The sequence below is a fragment of the Chenopodium album genome, chromosome 13 (genome assembly GCF_948465745.1).
Source record: "Chenopodium album chromosome 13, dcCheAlbu1.1, whole genome shotgun sequence".
Lineage (NCBI taxonomy): Eukaryota > Viridiplantae > Streptophyta > Magnoliopsida > Caryophyllales > Amaranthaceae > Chenopodium > Chenopodium album.
The window spans coordinates 17936971-17943301 of record NC_137846.1 but is presented as its reverse complement, the minus strand read 5'-3'; positions in this window follow the sequence as shown (position 1 = coordinate 17943301).

Genomic DNA, 6331 nt, shown 5'->3' with positions numbered 1-6331 from the left:
TTTCTGTTGTTCGAGATGAGCAGCTAGAAGCTCTTCTTGAGTTTGAGCAGTCATGGCGATCGAAGAAACGGTAAAAGGATGTTTGAATTATGTGATTAAGACATTAAATATATATTGTGTGACAAAGACATTAAGTGCATGACTGCATGTGCAATTATTAAGACAATAATAAATTATATTAATTCATAAGTATGTAGGATGTTTTGTGTGGATGATCGCATAATAGGTGTATATTTCTTAATGTATAATTAACGTTTTGGCATTTTGCAAAACAAATGTAATGAGCATTATAAAAATTCAAAAAGTCAAAGGTAAATGAATGAGAATAATATGACTCTTGCTATTATTGAATCAAAATAATGGGTTCTAAGAACGGTTTATATAGATCAAAATGCTCTCTCTTTCTCTCTCTAGTTTTTTCTCTCCACTAGGTTGATCATCGGAGATTTTCCTTCTCGCCTTGGCGAGGGGGCTCTAAGAGTCTCCTTGTGCGATAATTAAACTCTTTTCCTCAAATTGTTTTCTCTTTTGTCTTCTCTTTCTTTTGCAGGTATTGAAGCCTCTATGATTCGCTTAGTTCGTTTTATGTCTATCCAACATGGCTGACAATCCAATTTTGGATACTAACATGCATGGAGGAAGCTACTTCTACAACTCACAATAATCTTCCATTAGACTCCAAGGATAACCAAGATAACTATTTGCTTTTGAAACATCTTACCTCGCTTATCCCATCTACCACTCCTACTATCTCCTTTAGGGAAGCAGTCAAAAGCTCCACCCAATGGTTTTTGCAACTCGAGAAATAGAAGTCTCCACCCTTCAATGGGAGGATGAAATTGTTCCATCTCCTAAACTTCCTAACTTGATCTCTTTTTCTAAAGGAACCCTTGACAAAATTCATCACCCTTGGAAACTAACCCTTATGAGAAAATGCCTAGGTATATCGGTTAGGCCATCCTTTATCACAAAGGGTGAGAGCTATGTGGAAACAAAAGAGCACCTTAGAATTCATAGATCTCGGCAAAGATGTTTACGTATTTAGGTTTTCCATTATGGATGATTATGAAAGAGCCCTCCCAAAGGGACCATGGTTCGTCCTTGATCACTATCTAATGTTAACGAAATGGAACCAAACTTCCGCCCTTCCATGAATCCTTTTGATAAAATGACTGTTTGGATTTGCTTCCCGGAACTACTGGTAGAATATTATGATAATGGGAACTTTTTGTTTGCAATGCTATTAGGCCAAGCAGTACCACCAAGTGTACTTTATTAGAAAAAAACAATAACAGAACAATAGTTAGGTGCATACTTCAAATATGCACAAAAGTCATTGCACAACCATATACAGCAGTTTACCTTCTTTACTGCTCTTTCTTCTTTGATCTTTCACCCACTCAGTGTCCAAATGGGGTCTCCCTGCGTCTTTCTTTGGTGAAGATACAACAATTGGAGTTACAGTAGGGTTTTTGCATGATTTTGCATAGTGTCCTAGCTGACCACAGTTCTTACATGTGCTTCTCCTTCTGACAGGCTGCTACAATTGGTGGCTCTAGGCACCCTCTTCTTCCTGCTCTAATTTTCTTTTCTTATATTTAGGCCTTCCAGGCTGGATTTTGATGGCTGGTGGCCAAGGTGGCCAAGGTGCTCTTAGCTTGACCTTTTCCAATGGTGTGGGCCAGGCATTGGTGTTATTTCATACCTATATACCAACATATAGGTTTCCACATGATATGCATTGTCCGCATAATCTTCTAGGACTGCCCTTTTATCCATGGTGCATGCATATACATGGACACAAGGGATACCTGTAAGCTCCCAATGATAGCAAGTGCATGAACCTTTGCCAAGGTCAACTGTAACTAGGTTAGAGTTGAGCTCAACCTCATATGCATCATCCCTAAACACTTGCACAATACAATGTCTTACAGCTGGTTTTATCCTTTGAAATGTTTTCCTCACATAGGGAACTACTTTCCCTTCCATTTTCTGATAACACTCCCACTTATCATGGTTTCTTTTCACCATATGCCACCTTACCACTCCATTTGTGTCAAAATAGGCTTATCCCTAGCTTCTTTTATCACTACATTAAAGGTCTGACAAATGTTTTTTAGAAGCATGTTTGATTTTCGGAATGAGCTGTCTAGACCAGAGCTTTGGTGGGATGTTAGCAAGGTACTTATAGGCCTTTTCAGACAAAAATTTAATTGATTCCATGGAAACTTCAAAGTCAAACTAAAAAAGAAAAAAAAACAACCAAATAAATACCATATCACCCACTCCTTGACTGTTAACACAAAACATACCAGTACAGACAACAAACAACATATCACACAATTAACCAAACAAATCTCAGATACTTAAGAAATAGGGCCATACCAAAGTTGTTGCTCTAGTTGCTGACTAGAATAGCTCTTTGAAATTAGAGCCATTAAACTGCAACTTGAAGTTAGCCCATATATTCCTCACACAATACCTAATATCTACATATGGTACAACTTACTGCAAAGCTTCTAGCAGGCCCTATAGACAAAGCAAATAAGAGCAACAGTAGAAAATAAGAACACCATTGAAACAACCTTATACACTTTAAAACATGCTTACCTTTTGTCTATCTGACATAAAGGTATATCCAAGACCTTGTAACATAATTAAACAATTTCCCCAATTAAACAATAATTACAATATAAATTGGCACAATAAAGTAATGGAAAGTAATAACTCAAATACACAATGAACCCCAACTTTACACAAAATTGCAATTATACCATCAACAACAAACAAATTCCAAAATTCTATTGAAAATTACACAAATGCTTATTGTTTTGGGTAAAATTACCCAAGACACGTGGCCCTATCTGAAGGTGACATGTGTTACCCAAGGAGAGGTCCAAAATGGACCTATCTCCATCAGACCCCTACATGTCATCCCTAATTATCTTTAAAAAAAAAAGTCGGTCTTCATGGCCCAGTTCCCGAGAAAGCTGTAATGCGGCACAGTCCATCAATCTTAGGTTTTCGTGACCTAGGACAAGGGAACAAACCCCAATGACCCTATAAATAGGGAGATTCCCCTATTTTGGGGGCACGTTCAATCATTACATCATTCATTACTCTCAAAAACACCTTATCTCATAATATGAGAAGATATTTACTTTCCTGCACCCTTTTACTCTGAATCTTTACTGACTTGATCATCGGAGGCAGAACTCCGACTAACCGAAGCTTTCGTAATTTTGCAAGTACAGACGGCTCGAATCTAGACTTAGTGACGTAACTCTCCCAAGGGACCAGAAAAACCCCAAAACATTTGGCGTCGTCTGTGGGGAAAGTACCTCTAAGATGGTTTCACAAGAGTCTGTACCGCCTCTTAATCCTAAACGGCCTACGGCCGAAGCTGAGGTCTAGTCGGACCATGATACTAATTATGACGTTAAGGTAGAAATACATGTGGCCCCTGATGGGTCACTTAGAACTAGACGCATCCGTCCCAAGGATAAATTGGAACGGGGCATTGATCAAGCAGGTCCAAGCAAGTCATCCGGCCAGCCATCTAGTCAACCCTAGGCGGTAGGAGGCAAGGACTGATCCTGTCACCCGAACGAGCTCATGAAATTCATGACAAGTTTTAAGGGTGAGATCAAGGACCTGATCACCAAAAGCACGAATGGTCCCAGCAAGGGCCAGTCAGCCAAAAAGACTTCTCATAATGAGAGGAACAAGTCCGTCAAGGATCGAGAACCCATTCCGCATCCTAAACCAAATGAGACGACTCGGCCCTTGATAGACCTGTCTAAATTCCGCCACCCTAAGACAGGGAAAAGGAAAGCCATTCGGCATGTTTAGCCGGATGGTAGCAAGAGGAATATCTCTGATACTTGACTCATCATCTAGCAGAAAAGAAACCAGCAACTATCTGACTCAGAGTTAACATCAAGTTACAGCTTCAAGAATACCTCAATGAGGTATTTCCAATCTATCCATGAGAGCCAGTCAGGCAGCCATTCCGTCCATACAGGCCCTCATGTCATTGGCTCAGCCCAGTATGCGCCTCAACCGCCATATAGGTCGTATGCATAACCATACATTCAGCCGGCCCTCTTTGGGGGTCAGACTCCATATAACGTCCAACCTTTGGACTGACAATTCCGTCTACTGAAGCTTGGGGAACAACCTTCTGCGTTCACCAAGGAAATAACCGAGGCGATACAGTCGGCCAAGGTTAAAAATGTTTTAGTAGGTTCCTATGATGGAACCACCAACCCTGAAGACCACCTCATGGCCTACACCAACCTCATGTATTTACAGGGGTTGGATGATACCACCTGCTACCTATGCTTCACGGCTACATTGAAGGGCATAGCCCAACAATGGTTCGGAAATTTACCGGCCGGCTGCATCAATAGCTTCAAGAACCTTGCATTCTTGTTTGTTTCTAACTTCTCTATGAATATCCCTACTAAGAAAACAAGCCTCAATTTGAGTGCGGTGCAGCAAGAGAATAGAGAAGGGCTACGGTCATATGTCAGGCGGTTCAACCTGGTGAGAATCCAGATTCAAGGCCTGTCTGATGATGTGGCTTATACAGACTTTTTCAAGGGTTTAAAGAACGGGTCAACCTTTAAGTTTGACCTCGTCAAAAAGAGAGTCTTCACTCTCCGGGAAGCGTTGATGGAGGCGGAAGCCTATGTACAAGCAACCGAGCTTTGTTCCTTTAGCAAGCAGTCAAACTCCAAAAAGTCTGACAAGCAAAAAGAGAGTATGTAAGCTCACCCAACTCAAAAAAACTGAAGAAAGCAAGAAGAGAAAAAAGACTTGGGCGATTGATGATTCTGATCAGCCATCCCAGAAGAAGAAGAAAGAGTTTAAACCGTGCGTTCCAAGGTACGAGTTTAACAAAGATTGCTACTCCATCCTCATGGAGATAAGATCGGGTGACCATAAAAAAGCCCGCTGCAATGAAAGGTTCCGCCCAAAATCGGAACAAAAACAAGTATTTCCACTTCCATGAGGATATTGGCCACGACACTAACGACTGTTACAAACTCAAGCGGTTGTTGGACTGTCTGGCTGATAAGGGGTGTGAAAATCATACATCCTCAAGTCTAAGGTTACCCTAAAGACAAACACAGGGCAGTCGTCCAAAAAGACTGCTCAGCCTACTAGTAGTTTGCACTACTAAAATTCGGACAAATTACGACCGTTTTTTTACGACCGTCATTAAAACGGTCGCAAAATATAATATTTGCGACCGTTTTTAAGGTGGTCGCAGATTTGCGATCGTTTTTAGGATATTTAACAGTCGCAAAGGTATTTAAAAATTTCTTAAAAATAATATACATGTTTAAAATAATTCTAAATAAAAACAATTCTATTGCGACCTCCAAAAACTGTCGCAATTTGTGACCATTACGACCGTTATAGAAACGGTCACAATTTGCGACCATTTGCGACCGCCAAAAACAGTCGCAAATTGCGACCATTACAACCGTTATAGAAACGATCGCAATTTGCGACCATTTGCGACCTCTAAGAGCTGTCGTAATAAAGTTATGATTTTTTTTAATAAAATGGAGTATAAAAGTGTTGCATAACCCACCCTAACCCTAATCTTTGTTGTAAGCAGCCGTTTCTTCTCACCCTAACCTATCATTTTCTCTCTCCTCATTTTCTCCATCTTCTCTTTCCTTCTCCCTTCTCACGCCCTCCTTTCTCTTCATCTCCTCTTTCTTTCTCATCACTTCATCTCCTTTCTTCATTAAGCCATCACATCAAGCCCCACCGTCACAAGCAAGCAACGAATGAACGAGCCGCACCGCCACCATCCTTTTCAAGAATTTCGGTTTTCATGGTCAAATTCGACCATGAAAACTCCAGATCTGGAGTTTTCATGGTCAAATTTGACCATATAAACCCCATGAGGAAGAAATATTAGGAAAGGTATGTTGATTTTCTGATTTTTTTTAAAAAAAATTTGTTTATTTTCGATTTTTGTTGTTTTATTTCAGTTTTTGTTCGAATTTCTGTTTGAATTTTGATTCGAAGTTTTATTCGAATTTTGTTGATTTTTTTTCGAATATTGGTTCGAATTTTGTTCGAAATTTTGTGTGCTTTTTGTTCGTTGTGGGTTTCAATTTTCTGGGTTTAATTTTTTTTTTGTTAGTTTTTGTGGGTTTGATTTTGTTCGATTTTTGTTAGTTTTTGTGGGTTTGATTTTGTTCGATTTTTGTTCAAATTTTAATTAATTTTTGTGGGTTAGATTTTGTTCGAATTTTGATTTAATTTTTGTTCAATTTCCGGGTTGATTTGTGTAATTTTGTTCGAA